The following is a 17820-nucleotide window of genomic DNA, read 5'->3' as shown; positions in this document are numbered from 1 at the left end:
GAGTCCTCATATTTTAAAAAGAAAAATGCCATCATTAGCTTTTATGATAAGCACGTATAATACAGGTCATCTGTATCCAGATATATTAGGTCCATACTTTAAGGGCAAAATACTTTAATGACAGAAGTCGGCACACAAAATATTAATAGATCTTAATATCTAAGGGGTCAGGTTTAAGTTCCACCACTGAGTGGTTATGTAGGTCACGTGCAGCACTGAAAAGGTAATGCCTGGTACATTCACAATCAAAACAATATTAAAAGAAACCTCCATTTACGCACATCTGCCCTCATCTAGTTCTGTTGTAATAATTTTTTATCTCAAAAGACTCAACACTGAGTCAGTAATACACTGGCAACTCCCATACAAATAAAAAGTAAAAACCAAGAAAAATGAATGATTAAATTCTGAAAAAATTAGTGATACATATGTCAATGAATTTGCATATAATGTAATAATCACAGGCTCTTAGATACAAAAACCCACAGTGATATTAGTGTTACAGTCCAGTGGTATTTTCGAAGAGGTTGTTTACAACCAAAAACAGGCATATTAACACAAAAGCTTATCAATATCACACATTAACTGGTCCTGTCCACATCAGAGACCACCTTTTGTAAAATCCAGTTCTTAGAATGGCCCTTTGTTTTCTCAAATCTACAAATCAGTCAGCTTGGACGTCTGCTCTTCGTGCCTTCATACAAAACAAGAGCTCAACCGTATACAGTGAACTCACTAGTCTCTCCACCACCCGTTTGCTGTCGCCTCTAGCTAAACTGGTTCCTCTGGATAGTGCCTATGCTGGCTGTACCCTGGCTAAGAGACAGTTACTTAAAATGCCAGCACAATGAGAGATAGTTGTTAAAGAAGCTTCCGGACATGGCAGCTCTGCCATTAAGCTGTGCTTAAAGTTTAGATCATTTAAAATCAGAAAATAATAATATTTAGGGCCCTTCATAGCAAAAACACAAAGATACAGCTGTGCTAGTCTCCCACCTCCCATACAACTGGCTTTTTCATAAAAGAAAATCATGAAGCCTGAAGAGCTCGCCCAAAGCCAAAAGCATGACTTTGTTTGAAATACAAGAAACTCATGTTTGATTGCATTACAGTAACCCCCTCCACCACACAGTTCCAAAAAAAGAGACTCTAGTGAGCAAACTGTCACATGATTTAAAGCTAGTCATTTCATTCCAACAGCAAAGTTTGCTTCCTGAGGTTGTTTCTTCAGCGCTCAATTTAAATAAATAATCAAGCAAGCAAACAAACAAACAAACAAACAAACTAAAGACCTGTTGCTACACGTTTGAGACCATTTTCTCTTTCGCCTGTTGCCCATCCCATCTACGGCAGGAGAATGTAAATAGAAAGTAGTCTTTATTCAAAACACTGCTCCTGAGGTACCATATGCAAAAGCTCACTAGGACAGAGGCAACTCGTTATACTGTGGTACGCAAGATGTTTGGATATTCAAAATGGCACAGTTGCGTTTGCCCGTCATCTGATAATGGGGAAAAATGAGGACAGCTTCATGCAAATTTTCAGTGGTGGGAAATAGTGGAATGTCAGGTACAGCTGCAGTTACAGGTTATCTACTGTTTTCAGTTGTTCATACAACTTCTACTACTACACTCTGATTTGCAGATGAAAGGAAGCTAAAAATAGAGTTATGGTTTGAGGTAAACTCACAAATTAGCACAAAGGTGTCCACACCATGAGGCTGTATTTCATGCACCAATAATTTGTGGTTATTACTGACCTTACTCTTTGGTGATGTATCCTTTGGCAGAAAAGAGGAAAAAGATGGTCACATGCACCACAAACTAAAAATAACACCACAGTGAAGATTCACTTGTTTGTGTTCAAATATGCTCCCGTGTCATTAACTAGCATTTTCCCCTCATCTACATCAAACAAATATACAGGATAGGTAAGGAGGTCCCACATGATTTGCACACTACCTCCAGGTCTCTACATTTAATAACAAAAATATGATGGTTTGGATTTGTGGAAATTTTAAACTATGTAACAAAGAATCTGTGAAACACACTACTGCAGTCTATGAAGTACCCAGGGAAAGTTTGTACACACTTTTGCATAAGAATGATGTAAATGTAATTACAGTCATATGAATTACTGAAAATGCATTTATACAGTACTCTATACATGTCATAACTTAACTCCCCATTCACACATCAACAACACAAGTTAAAGCACAAAAATGAGGAAAGGCAACAAAAAAATTAAAAATAAAATTCTTGTTGCCGAAAAAGTATCATTTAGCATTTGTCATGGCTTGAACTGAAAGTAACCAACAATGACAACCCCCCCCCCCCCCCCACCCCAACACATCCACTCCCCAAACACACACCTCAATCTCATAACAAAAGTTTGAGATACGAGATGACAGGGAGTATGAGAGCAAGAGCAATAAAGACAAAACACAGACACGTCAGGAGATGTAAGAAAGAACATCCAGTGCCAAACATCATGTTTTAACACTTAACAGGTGACCTATTAAAAACTATTCTGACTGTTATAATAAAGTACATTTTTCTGTAATACCTAAAAGGAAATGAGCTGCTACAGATCTAGGCAAGACAATGTTGCTATTATATGCATATGTTCTGGTCAAAACTCAAGTCATGTGTGTACGACAGGTCATAGATAAATAGACCAGACTAAGCTTACAAAAAGGTGCTCTATAGCTTTTTTTTCCTCAAACAAATATCACCAACAAAATATGCAGCACTCAGCTTGACTGGGTACATTCCAAATATCACATGATAAGGGACTCAAAATGGCTGAAGCTAATCTAAAAATTGTACAACTGTATCAGACTTCATAGTTGGGCCTTGTTACACATGCATGAAGAGATTCCATTTGCTTTAGTTGGATACAATTGCTCAATTATAACAGAAACATTTGCTGATGTAACGTGAAAAGATCAACTAGTATTGAATTAGGCTATTAATGTTTGAGTAACAGTCCACAAGGTGACTGTTTCCTTCCACTGAATAGGTCTACTTAAGCTAATAACATCTAGGTGTTTATTTAAAAACACATTTAACACACATACACATTTAAGGTTAGGAAGAAGAGTGTATAGGGAAGAAGTGTCTGTAAAGATGGCTGACAGGAAACACAAGCACAAGAGAAAAGAACTTCCTGCTACAGGATTTTTGCTGGGCGTTGTAAAAAAAAAAAAATTAAAAAAAAAAAAAAGACTGTCACCGAGGTCACTTTTGTTTCTTACAAACTGCCGCAAAACTATCAGAAATGTCTGTGAGGCATTACTGCAGGCACAGATGAACTCTGGTCAGTCAGAGTTAAACTTTAGTGATACTTTTGAATGATGTGCTTTTCTTTTACTGACTACAGAAAAAATAAAACTGAAACTTAATTTACATTTCACTTTTAAAAGGTTTGTGGTTAAAGCTTCTTCATCTGGTTACAGTTAATGTGAAGTCAGTAAAACTTGAATGAATCTGGTCTGCGTACTACCAAATCCAAGACCCATGAGGTCACCTGCACTCACTCACAAACACACTTTGACGTAATCTGTTGACCTACAATAACAGCTGTTTAATCTGTCCAAACTGTATGTTGGTGGGCAAATGCCTAAACACATGAACTCATAATGATTGTAAAACCAATTGCAACCAATAGCAAGACAACAAAACATTTAGACCACTGAAAAGTAACATGCCTGATACATATATACATGCTACTGTACTTTCATAATGAGATACCCTAAATATGAAATCTATTTTGACATCTCCAAGCCTCACACTGTGGGAGTGGCTCAGGATTTCATTCAGAATGTGTCAGGGATCAGCACTCTACAAATCAAAGCCTGTAACTCAGAACAGTATACGTAACTATAAAATACCATGAAATAACAACTATAAAAATACACACTCAAATCAGCTGTATCACTAACCAAGCCCATAATCCTAAAAGCTGAGGTCCAAAGGCAACACAAATTTAATCCTATCTGGGCTGCTGGTTTGAAAAAATGGAGTAGGATATGAGAGAGAGAGAGAGAGAGAGAGAGAGAGAGAGAGAGAGAGAGAGACATTGAAACAAATATCCATTAAGTTACATAGAGCAGATAATTCTGAGCTCGTCATATGTTCCCTACTTAAAGCCGATTTATTTAGAGAAGCCGACATAACGGAGCACAACACCGAGGGTTAAAACTAGGATAATGCCAATCTGTTACAGAATATTACAAAATTCTTAACATGGCGGTGTAAATAGATTTGAAATAAAGATTAGGTCTTAAGGCATGAGATAGATAATATATATAAATAAAACTACATATGTCATTGTGATGGGTCTTTAATAAGCACTTCAATCCACGTGTCATTTTGGGCCAAAGATATTAAAAGTGATCCATGTCGTGTTCCTACTCATTCTTGACATGAGTGAGTGAGCAACTCTTGGGCAAACAATGTCTTGTCTAAACGTGTATGGAACCTCAAGTCATGTGTGACTTTACCTACTTGTTATGGACTTGGGAGGGGGGTTGGGGGTGGGAAATGTGTCAGTTGGCACTTCCTGGAAAAACAATTTGCAAGATAATGGTAAGCTGCATTGTGATACCTCACAAAACTATAACACAAAATGGTTACAAATGTGCTGATCGATGCTAAAGATTGTTTTCTAAATAAAAAAAAAGAAAAAAAAAATTACACCATTTAATATAGTAAACCGATGGATAGTTATGTCACAGATTCTTGCCATTTAGTCACCCCGATTGAAGACATTAAAGTTGCTTAGTTTCTCTAATGACTTTACACCCCATATATTGAAGAAATTTAATTCTTGGTGCTAGCCTACTTCAAATCAAATAAAGAAATGAATGCACACTACTTAGCATTGTGTTTATGTTAAAATTTTGATTATTTTATTACGCTGTAGAACAAACTGTGTTTTCTTTCCTAAACCCCATCAACTTACTATATTACATATCATTCATAACTAATAAAACCATTTAAAACATGGTATATATATTAATATTAACAGATCTGGAATACACCCAATGATCAACCTATTATTCCTTCTCAAGCCCACTGCATGTTGTCCTAAATCTCCTGTCACTAACGTGCCTCATTCAGTTTCAGCTTATGACAAATTGGATTTTCGTATTCGAGGTTAATGTTGCAGAATACTACCTCAAAGCGTATATTGTGAAACGGCTATACTAAAACGTAGTCTTGCTAGATAAGGTTTTTGTTATATATATATATATATATATATATATATATATATATATATATATATATATATATATATATATATAAGAAATCGCAGCGAACGCCATCTTGTTGGTCGCAGCTGCTCAGGTCTAGAATACAGGGAGCCATTCATTGTGGGAGAAAGGAGGGGGGATCAATCCGGCATTGTGGACGAGTACGGCAGCTTTAGCACCACGGTGATGGTGTGTGGTGGTCGTGGGTGAAAATACACTAAAAAAAACGCAATCCCGCAAACACGAAAACGCGGCCGGAACGATGATACGGAGCGCGGGGACTAGTACAAGGCGGGTCCGCTTCGCCTGGGCGGCTCTGTTTAGCAGCGACGTTAACGTCTGTCTCTACGGCGGTCTAACGTTACCTCGCTAAGAACGAATCCGCCGTGAAGCCCGTTCAAGTAACAGGCCTCCTGATTCTGAATAATTTTCCAGCGAAAATTCCCCCTCCCTCGTTCATGCATGTCTGCCTTTCGGTTCATAACACTGGGATTAGCCGCTTCCTCATTTTAAAATTTGCCGTTCGTTTGTCTAATCCGCAGCCTGAGATCCTAACAGTTAACGTTAACGAAAGCGGAGATGTGCACCTCCAGGTTAAACAGATTGTTTAAATCCAATTACATCGTTAAAAGAAGAGTCTCGATTTAAGATCCGATCAGAGAACAGCAACACCCCTGGCTCAGTCGGTAACTTGGCGGAACTGAAAGAGGCGAGACGAAATCCGTTTAAAAAAAAAAGACAACAATAAAACGAGCCATGTTTCAGAGCTCTGGACCGGGACGGGCAACATACTGTATCTATATCCCTAAACACATCTTCAAAATTTGATATTTATTAATCTCTCGCTTTCTCTCTGTCGCAGTTTCCTCAAGAGCAGCGACAAAATAGCAGCCCAGACAACATGGTCAATTAGCAAGATGGTGGCTAAGTTGATCCAAGCAGTGCAGAAGCTAGGACATCAGTCTTTGCCAACAAAATTCGAGCCATTTTAATGACACACTGACAACTACTAACGTTACACTGATTCCAATGGCTAAGACAGAAACTGTCTGCCCTTAAATGTTCAAAAAATTGAGTTTTATGGCTTTTAAACGTGGATAATGCAAACAAATTACATCAAGTCAACACCAACTGTGCAATATATAAGATTATGAATTCTTGAAATGCAAAGGAGCTTTCCAAATACGCCCTGATTTCAGCTGTAGGACGTGACACTAAACAGTATTAAGACCCTGGTGTGGGCTGTGGACTAGTGTAACCAACTCAGAACCAAAAAAACGTGGGGGTGGTGGGAATGGGCTGGATCCTCTTCCACACAAGAAGCCATTTTCACTCTCCTTTTAAATGGCTTTCCGTATAGATACACTACGCTCAAGCTTGTGAAATACGCAGCCACCACGTTGAATATCCTGCCTGTTGTAGATCAATTGCTGTTGAACCAGGATGAAGGCGGACATGGCTGTTTTACTAGCAATGAACAGCTAACGTTAACCCGAGACCACACCAGGAGAATGTGCCGAATGATAAATGTGCATTGACTCTCAATTAAAGAGGAAGGCAAATCTCCATGAATCGCCAGTAATGAGGTTACCACTTCTGACATTAGCTGAATTAATCCCGTGAAAAAAATCTCACACACTGGCGGGATTATTATGCAACACCGATTGTGAATGAAGACCGAAGACAGGCGTTAGCTTCGACAGCTAACAGGGGAGGTTGCTGGAAACCCAGACACGACCCTAGTACTAAATATTCTGCCCCTTTACCATGGTTTTGCAGGGCTCAGCCAAATCCCACACAAAGAAGTTAGTCTAAATTAAGCAATTATTGGCTTCTTGTAAGAAATTTCCCGTTCCAATTTAAGAGTGCAGCAGGCGCCAGAATGAAACCATTGCACCATTTAAGGTGGAAGCACAATTCAAACATAATTCGTTGGTAAAAAAAATTAAACATGAACCATGATTTTTAACCTCAGATTTCCAATTAACCCAATCTATGTACTTTAGTATACAGGCGGCTAACTACCACCACCCTCACCATAGAACAGACACAAACCCCAATCAGCTCCATTAAGGTTAGCTTTCTGCAGCTTAGCCACAAATCAGCAACGGATAACGTCGAAACAGTGGAAAAAAGAGAGACCCCATACCCGTTTTCAGTCCGTTGTTTATATCGCATTGACTGGAAACAGCGAAGCCAGATTCTTCCGTCTCTTCAAGCAGGGCGCAGACGAGTTAAGAGAGGTTACCCGAGGAGTGGCACTCCCCGAACCCGAGCTTTTCGACACCGCGCACCGGCTCACACACGGACACGAAGACGGGCGGCCAGGGGACAAAAATGCTAATTTTTTTGCAGTAAAAACGAACTGCTGCCGCGTTAACTGTACTCCAGTCCCCTCTCCAAAACGCAGCCTTCCTTTTCTTTCCCCTCTGTCGTCCTCTCCTGTTTTCCTTCTTTCTTTCTTTCTTTTACTCTCTTTCTTTCTTTCTTCTCGCCCACAGCAGCAGCTCAGGCGCTTCCTCCGGCCATCAAACAGCAGAGATGGGCGCGGTAACCCTGCTCTGAGCTCCGGGAAACCCCACGCTTCGCCTGCGTCACTACGTAAGCGCAGAGACTCAGCTTCACCGCTAGGACGTAGGCCTAGACCTAAAACTTCACAACAGGCCTCACCTTATCACACATACCAGCCACAACATTAAAATCACTGACAAGTGAACATTAATTGCCTCGTTACAGTGGGACCTGTCAAGAGTACAGTAAAGGAACAGTTAATTGTTGAATTCAATGTATTAGAAGCAGGAAAAATGGGCAAGTGTAAGGGTTTCCACGACATTAAAAATAATTGTTATGGTTATATTTTTTGGGGGCAGCACTGTGGCGCAGCAGGTAGTGTAGCACTCAAACAGCTCCAGGGTCCTGCGTTCAAGGCCCACTATGAGTGACGGTCTGTGAGGAGTTTGGTGTGTCCTCCCTATATCCGCGTGTGTTTCCTACCACAGTCCAAAAACACAGGGGGGTAGGTGGATTGGCGACTCTAAAGTGTACATAGGTGTGAGTGAATGTGTGGGACGCCCTGTGAAGGACTAGTGCCCCTTCCAGGGTGTGTTCCTGCCTTGCACCCAGTGATTCCGGCTAGGCTTCGGACACCCCGTGACCCTGAATTGGGCAAGTGGTTACATGAAAGAATGTCATTTTTAAGATGACAGAGTGGCTCTTGTTGAAGTCACTCATATCTAAGCTTTCCCATTTTTTATTTTTATTTTTTTTTTGCTGCTTAGTGGTTTCAATCTTGTGGCTGAGCTGTTTAGAGTTTTTGATATTGTGAACTCATAGACCCTACATTGAGCTCCTAAACTCTGCCCTTTAGTTTCTTCCTGATATCTGCCAGCCAAGCATTATGATTTGTCTTCTTTTACTTTGAGTGATAGCACAGTTGGGTAGCTATTCAAAGTTCAAAGTCTTAATTTATTTTTAAAGCATTTTAAACAGCTGAGTCGAAGGAAGTGTGTATTTAACTATTCAGAAATTGGTTAACAAATCTCAGAAATAGCATTCCATTCTTTGCAATGTTTTATGCTGACAAGGGCTTAAACAGCATTGAGGTTTTGGTTGTCAAGCGTTCATGCTATACACAGAACAATCAAAATAGAGTTTGGCAATATGACCATTATTAATATATAGCATTGCCAGTTTTGCAATCATGATTAAATATTAAGCTTTCTTTAGCATACTGTGGATAGTCAGTACATCTGAATAATCTTTAAGTTGTGTTTCAAATGTCTTTTACCTTAATGTAACATTTGTAGAAACAAACGGTATCTCAGTCGAATCACCCTACTACTATTCTGGGTTCACAGACTCCCTTTTCTTGTTATATCCACAAAATATCTACAACCCCAATTCCAATGAAGTTGGGACACTGTGTAAAACATAAATAAAAACAAATCGAACATGTTGCAGGCCTCAAATTCAAAATGAGTGAATATTTGCAAAACAACAATAAAGTTTATCCGTTTGAACAATAAATATCTTGTATATTGTATTATATACAATATGTAGTGTTTTGTTCCTTAAAGGCACATTACATTCTCTTCTCTGGAAGGAGAGATAAATGTTTGTAATCTTTCATTATTGAACTGTCATATAAAAAAACATAAGTACTGGAGATGAAATGGGGCGGATGAAATCAAAGTTTAAAATCTACAATATAATAAAATAAGGTACAGTTATGTTCCCTAATTAAAGGTAAAAATATGTACCCTTGAGGGTACCACCACAAATTTTCTGACAGTGTATCATGCAAAAATTCTGTGCAGATTTCCCCTAACACATGTTTTTATTATAACTATAATGTTCTGCTTTTGTTTAATGTCACATTCAGTATATAGTAAAAAGTGCTGAGTTTTAGTACCTTCTGTAGGGAAGCTTTCTAACAAAACATTTTGATTAAAAAAAAAATTGCTATTTATAATTGACAACTACCCCATGTCATGTATATTCTCTTGCTGTTTAGAATAGCACATTTAATTGGTAAGTAGGATGGTTATCTAATTTCTGGCACATACAAGTGGAAAATATACTTGGTCAGTTCACCCTTTCTATTTATTCTCTGGCACATAATTTCAGGGCTGTTTTCTTGAAAATCTTCAAAATCAGCTTAAATATAACTTTAGAAACATTAATTCATTCATTGTCTATAACGTCTTATCCAGTTCAGAAACATTCACTCATTCATCTCAACAGTTTCATGTTAAACAGAACTGTGGTGTGTAGGAAAGGCAGGAAAACACACAGACACATACACACGTTGAGCATCACACAGTCATAAAACCAACTGACCTACCAACATGGGTTTTACGACTGTGGTATGAAACCAAAGCAACCAGAGGGAACAGAAGGAGAACACATCAAAATATTTACAGTGACCCAAGGCAAGGATTGAACTGAGGACACCAAGAATCTAGAGTTGTGTGACATTGACATGGTCTGTTGCACAACCTTGCCATTTTAGAAACAATTATTCTATGTTCTATATACTTTTTTAAACCCATTGCCCTATTAGTTACATTTGGTACTTTATTTGAAGGTCATTTTTCCATTTTTAGGCCCACTTTGTGGGGGTGCAAGTGGGAACTGTAGCCCATCTGTTTGTGTAGCTATCCTCAAGCAATTCATTTATGGTCAGTCTTTGATATTTGTATATACTTGGGTGGAACTCTCAAGCAATGACAGGGATGTGTGTAAGAAAAACCCAACCCTGCGGTGCCAGATACACTAGTGCCATCATTGTCATTTCTACATATAAACAATATGCCTGAACGTTTGTAGACACTACTCATAACTACTCTACACAGGCGTAGAGAAGCATGAAATGACAATGAATGCAATTGAGCAACTGTACTTGACTTTAAGGTCACTATATTGCCGTGTATCAGCTAGAGTAGTTTAAAACATTCAAATGTTGAGCAGGAGTATAACATTATCTGGACTGATGAAGCTTCCACCTTTGGGGAGATTTATAGTAGGGTTTGTAATTCAAAACTGATCTTCCAGACATAAAATCCACCTCAAATATTTAAATAACATTCAAGCCCGACAGTCTGCTTTTAATATTCCAATCAGTGTCTTGCATTATAATGAGATACTTAAACACTGCTATAGTCACAATACAATTGTAACTGAGTTACAAGTGTCAGACAAACAGGCTGTTTAATGAGGAGTACTGATGGGAAATCTTGTGACAGTAACCATATTTGAGGCTCTTCAGTGCCTTATGATGTAGCCAACTTTTCATTAGACGGGCCTGATCTCTGAGACCTCACAATTGTACAATCTGCTAACTAACCTACATCCTCTGTGGCTTCCAAAATCAAAGATAAATACAAAGAAGGAAACACATAATTGAACTTCTCTAATTTACCTAGTTACTATAATAACTGACAGTGTGCAGTTTTGGCTATTTACTAGATATCTGGAGCTAAGGACTGAAGTGTTTTTTCCACAGTAGTGAAATTAGATCTTGCTCACGATGACTTGCTATTGTGCTTTTCCTTATGATTTCATGTAAAGTATAAGCAACATAAATGAGCGATATGTATTTATAGAGTAAACGTTGGCTATAGGTGCAGATTCTGTATTAATCATATGTTTATTTGCTCAGAAACCTCAGGCAGAAATTAGCTGGATTGCTAACTCAGGTTTTGTAATGATCAGTGTTAAAACTAGCACCTTAGCCTAGCTTGCTCACTATAAGTAGCAGTTCATGCTAAGAACTATCAAGATTCTCTCAAGTTGCTCAATGCAGAAACAGCCCAGGAGGGCAATGCTTAGCCAGGATGGCATCATTCTGTGCATCACTGCAGAACTGAGGTGAAACAGAGACTTTGTAAACAATGTCATGGTGACAATGAATGAGAAAAGCATGAGCTTTGGTGGACACTTTTAGTTATTTATGTTATAAAAGAGCATGAAGGTACAAGAATATGCTATCTTTTTTTTATCCCACATTATTGAAGCACAAGGAGAATGACCTCACCGATATAGTTGGTTTGCGAGAGTAGACCCCTATCCTCCCTAGTACACCCCTTGTATATTTATCTGTGTAGAATTTGGTTTGTATTTTAAACACACTTCAAAAATACTAATTTTTGAAGAGTAAGGAAGAGTAGGAAAAGTAATTTTAGCTCACACAGCATAGCTACCAATGCAAAGAGTTTGTTTTAATGGCTGGACAGTAAGCAATATATGAACACTGTGTTGTAACAGATACTGTCTACAAAATCTACAGGACTTTACTGCCAGCACCTTTTAAACCCCTGTGCCTAATGGCAAAAAACTCAAGTGAAAAAAGTCAGATTCAGAGAAATGATAAGATGCTTATGTCTAAAATCAGCTGTAAAGACCTTCATAGAATAATGACAGCTAAAAGATACGCATCAATCAGCATGATAGTTGCATCATATGCGCAGTGTTGTAAACGTCTAATTGTGCAGTTAGGTGCTTGCCTCACCAACTCGTTTAGCTCCAGTCAATACTCAGTGAGACCTACCCCCACCGGGGGAGTTCCGCAGGGCTGCATGTGAGGGCCGCTGTACTTCTATAAGAAAAACAAAAGGAACAAGTGAAAGGAAAGTAGTCAAGGGACCGCTAGCAGATCTGAGGGAGGCAGGGGAGGGAGTCAGTCTCCAACCCATAGCTAATTATCGCCAGCAGCATGAGTGAGATATTACTCCATGGAGACATAGAGGCGAGCTGGGTAGCTCTGTTACTTAGAGACCTGGAACACAATATACCCTGATTCATTACCCACAGGGTCTAGAGGGCCGCTAGCATCCCGCATGCAAACACTCTGCCAAGGAGATCGGCGCATCAACAGAGGTCTTCTCCAGGGGTTCTTCTCTTGGTGGGGTGGGGCAAGTACCTCGAATACAAGGTCCTTTGTGTATGACACAAAGAAAGGGAGAACAGGTCAAGGGGAACACTCCAGAACATTCTGTTAAACAAGAAGATATGAAAAATGCAGACTATATTCTGATTTTTGAGGTTAATATTAGGTAGAGAAAACTCAAACATGTCCTAAATATGTTCTGGCATACGTTAGGGGAAAAGTTACGTGATAGATGAAAGTAACCAAACCAGATCCGTTGTATATTCAATAATAGGAATCAAATCTGATTGCTAAAGACATTTCTTTTGCTGCATTAACTTTCCTATAATAGCTAATTTCCTCATATTTCAGTTATATATATATATTCTAATAACAAGCAGTGATGACATTGAAAACTATGGACATTAGTTGGTGCAATATTCAAATAAGGCATTTGGACACATCTCTAATTAGAATGTGTTTGAATTATACATTATTACGTTAGTCTTCAAAATTACTATTTAAAATTTCTCCACACTAAAATCACTAAGACGTAAACAAAGTCACTCAGAGTGGTTTGATGGGAAATGCACTGTTCCTGAGAAACTCCAACTCAGATCTGCTCACAGTGGTGGAGAATGTGGTGGAGACTTGTAACAGACCTCTGAAGCACTAATGGCTCTAAAGACTACCACAGAAAGCTTTTACACAAAATGGTTATGTATACGTTGCCCTGCTGTGAGACATTATTTGATGATGGTTTTGTGATATGACTTTGTCATAAACGTTAAAGAAGCATGGTGTTTTACTATTATCAGTATTAATCATACGTTCACCCAATTTTTAAAAATGTTTCATCATCATGTTAAAGGAGAGGGGAGGGGAGTGGCTTCCAACACTCCTCCAAAATTAGCATAGTGCAATTTCTGCAGTGCTTAGCCCAGAGTAGCAATGACAGAAGCTCTAGAGTGTATTGCACTTATACTGCACTTAACTCCTTTCTCTCTAGGTATGAGCACTGACTAGATGCTGTGTATTGCACTTACCATGTTTTTCTTGGTATCAGCACCAGCCCTTGTTCTGGCAGTGTCTGAGCTCAAGGGAAGTTTGGACTCTAACCTATTTGTACTACCTAGGATACACATTGAGTCAGAACACTAAGCAATTTTGTGAGTCGCTCTGGAGAAGGGTGTCTGCTAAATGATGTAAATGTATTCTCCTTATTACAGATCAGTAAAACATCACAGTGATTTTAAAAATGACATTTTAAGTTAATAAAAATAAATACCACTTAGTATTTCTTTAAGGTTTGTGGTGGGTCTGGAGCCAACCTGGAATATTTGGACACAAGGCAGAACTAAAACCTTGACAGTGCCCCACACAATCATGCAATCACTCATGATATAACATGAATAATGTGATTTTGGATTTGGAGAACACCCATGCAAACACAAAATGTCATACCAAGCTCCTCACCCAGACCCTGGTGCTCTGTGGCAGTGATTCTGTTTTGTTACTGTTTGTAGAGCCATGGAAATGGCCTGTAACTTCTCCAGATACTTGAATAAACATACTCACTCATGCACGGTTAGCACCATGCAAATTGGCCCCACTCACTCACTCGCATGGTGTATGTTGGGCTGCTTCACAAAGCTTCCCTTGGGATCCCGTTAGCAAGGCGCTCTGATCATTACTGTCACACACATGTAGGCTGCAGCACTTTTATGATTCACTGAGAGATCCAGCAGTTATATATATATCATGCAAGATACAATTAGTTCAATTCTATCCACTAAATTGTCTAAAGGGAATATTTTACAACATACACTACCTACAAACACCGCTCTGTACAAACTGAAAAAAAAGAACAACACTTACTGTAAATAACAGTTTATATTTATTCTGCTCCCTTCTCTTAAACCATCATTTAAAGTTTAATTTCTTGAATATTGTAAATAGATTTGTGTAAAAATAAATAATCAAATAAATAAATAAATAAATAAATAAATAAAAATACAAGCAGGGCCCCAGATATGAATGAGAAACACTGGAATATTATTTTTAGGTGAAGAGTTATTTTTGTCTTGATTTGTTGCTGTGTATTTCACCAAGAAGTGCGTCCACCAAGTGGGCTTCCGAAGTACTGCTATTGTGTTCTAGAAGCTGGAGCAGCAACGGCAGGCTAAAATCAGCTAAAATCAGAATAAATTGAATTTAAATAGAACAAGGCTTCATTTTCAGGTGGCTTCACATGATGTTTATCAAGTTCATAATTAAATGAAACTAGATTTATTTTGCCTCCTAACCGTATCCAAGCTGTATGCATGTTAGCATAACAATAAACAGTGAGCTACAAAAGATTACAAAATGGTAGAGAGTTCAGTATTATTGAAAAATGAATAAACGTGCTATCCCAAGATTGAATCTGTATCCTTTAGGATAAATTGAGAAAGCTGTCACTGTTTAAGGTACACTTTGTATAGCTTACAGGCTAACAGGTTAAAGTTGTAAATTGTTGAGAAATACATTTTTGACACTTGTGAGCCTAATTTTCTGTGTGCTACTGGGACACCGCTGACTGCAGGATGCTGCTGGTCCACCATCGAACCACTCCAATTACTGTCTTACAACTTTTTACTCCCCCTTAAAACAGATTTTAACTGTGCACGTTTATACTAGAAAATAAACTAATACTGACCAACAACTAGGAGAGATACCATACTGCGTAGACCTTATACTGAATATAGCTTTTTTTTTTAGAATACTGTATAACGACCTGTAGTCTGCACAGAAAACACTGAGCAAATTCCATTGGACTTCCAACTTCCTCAGTAAACCAACTGTAGTTTGCTGTCTTTTTGCTATTAAGTTTTCTCATATTCAAAGTTTGCTGCAATAACAGCTTAATCTGTTCGGAAAGGGCTTTATACCCCTCTAGTATGGAGTATGGTGACCAACGCTTATGTGCAGATGAGCATCACTTTCAATTTTTCTACAAGCTTTTTGGGTATAACTGAAAATCTGTGTCCAGAATACAGGAAAATATCTAATATAACTGAAAACCAAGTGTTTTCCTCCAATGAAATTCAGCTTAGCCAGTGAAACACCCAGTCATTGATGAAGAAAAGTCTTCTGAATAGGTATTGCAGGGCTGGTTTGTATGGCTGAATGAAATTTCAGGTTTATTTTACCCTAAGGCTAATAATTCAGTAGCTATGTGTACTCTTTAGCAAAGTGGCTAGATTATATTTACATAAACCATATGCATATTAATAGATTAACAGACAGTTTTAATGTCCAATTTCCATAACTGTGACCTGACAAAATGTATGTCAGGGAATTTCATGCCAAATGCTGTAGCTTTATGTGTATATTAGCATATTTTCATTCATATTTGACTTGCTAGAATTAAAACATTTTCTTAAATGTAATGGGGGAAAATAGATATTTAGGCAGTTGTTATGGGTCCATTTTATCACAAAAATTTTCACACAGATTTAAGGGCAGCTGGCATTTTCAAATGTTGTGAAAACCTTTCATGAACCAACCCAGTAAACATTTATCCGTTGATTCAACGTTGAAATAATGTAATGACTGCCGTCTAATCAAAGTTCTCTTAAGGTTGAAAATGAAAGTTGAAAAGACTTCCAAACACAGACATTGAAAAGACGACTATTAGATGTATTTTGGACATGCATTGATATTATTAATTGGTCCCGAAATAAATTACTTGTATAAAACGCATTTTGGACGTCCACTGACGTTATCGATTAGTCACCACTTAACTAACTTATTAAGATGGATTTTGGACGTCCATTGATGTTTAAAATATGTCCTTGACGGACAGACTACTTTTAGACCTATTTTGAATGTCCAGGGACGTTCCTTGTTTACTGGGAAGTCATCTCCAACATATTCAGTGGGGCCTGTTCTGAGTTAATTGTTCTGAAAACTCACAAAAAAGGCCACTTTAAATATGGCACAATTGCTTTCTTCTGAATTCATAAGAAGCAAAAAATGTGTGAAATGCAAATTATTAATTAATGGTTTGGCAGCCATCGAAGCTGTAAAGATTTGCTGAGCGTACACTGGCATGTATTGTATAATATACAGTAACATTATGAGCAGCTAATGTATATTGTGTTGTTGAAGGACACTGTTATGTGGGCTGTATGTTAGATGAACTAACTTTAAATCGCTCTGCTGCATAATTCTAGCAGCCTGGAAACTGAGTAGCAGTATCATATGGCATTAAAAATGATCAGAGCAGAAATGAGATTAGTCCTTTTAAAAAGGGCCAAAATGTCACCTAAGAATGATTCGATGCAGTCTATGAAAAAAAAAAGACTGACATTACATGCTGATAAGCTCATAATAACCTTGCTTTTTATAGCAGGGTTGGGATGCAGTAATCTGATTTGGAGTAATCTGCTTCAATCTGGCATAAATGCTGACCACATGCCTCTCTCCTAATGGACAGCTCCTATTGGCTGAGCCCTGGCATTACTGATATATGTTGTCAAACTGGAGCATGTCATATTGACATTCAATAGCAGTGCACTGGGTGAGGAAACTTTCCGACTAGTCTATAGATTTTAACCCCAATCCAGGCACATTTCTAGGTTACAGCTATCACAGAACACTGATACTTAACAGTCAATCATGAAAATGAAGGATAACAGCTTTCTGTTAATAATATTATTATCAGTATTTCCAAATTGAAAATGTAAATATCTATTGCAACAGATGAAATGATTAGATGTTTTCTATTATTTTTGTGTGGTTGCAATAATTTCTTCAACAAAAGTACAGAATATAAATTCAGTAACAGGAATTATTTCAAAATAAAAAATTTTATTAAAAAAAATATATATATATCTTTATTGCTGAGATTTGAATACAATCAATGGGAGTGGATTGTTCAGAGATGATTTGTTGTACAGATGTATAGCTTGCTGATGATACTGATGAGGGTGGTACGGTGGCACAGCAGGTAGTGTTGCAGTCACACAGCTCCAGGGACCTGAAGGTTGTGGGTTCTAGTCTCGCACCGGGTGACTTTCTGTGAGGAGTTTGGTGTGTTCTCCCCGTGTCCGTGTGTGCGAAAAGAAAAAGTGTCTGTGAATGTGTGTGTTGACCTGTGAAGGACTGGCACCCCCTCCAGGGTGTGTCCCTGCCTTGCGCCCAGTGATTCCGG

General features: G+C 38.2%; 1 protein-coding gene across 3 annotated transcripts in view; it reads right to left on the bottom strand.

Annotated features, from left to right (window-relative positions):
* gnb1a (guanine nucleotide binding protein (G protein), beta polypeptide 1a) overlaps positions 1 to 7861 on the bottom strand; it is a 31965-nt gene extending 24104 nt beyond the window's left edge. Inside the window, exons 1-2 of one of the 3 annotated variants that reach the window (XM_066643575.1) lie at positions 7407 to 7861; positions 4509 to 4563 (exon numbers count right to left, since the gene is read on the bottom strand). The gene's annotated coding sequence lies outside the window, so the exon portion shown is untranslated. The remainder of the gene's footprint in view (positions 1 to 4508; positions 4564 to 7406) is intronic. The other 2 variants (XM_066643576.1, XM_066643574.1) reach the window with 2 other exon arrangements.
* Between the last annotated feature and the right edge of the window lie 9959 nt (positions 7862 to 17820).

The sequence above is a fragment of the Hoplias malabaricus genome, chromosome 14 (assembly GCF_029633855.1).
Source record: "Hoplias malabaricus isolate fHopMal1 chromosome 14, fHopMal1.hap1, whole genome shotgun sequence".
Taxonomy (NCBI): domain Eukaryota; kingdom Metazoa; phylum Chordata; class Actinopteri; order Characiformes; family Erythrinidae; genus Hoplias; species Hoplias malabaricus.
This window is presented reverse-complemented; position numbering and strand designations above follow the sequence as displayed.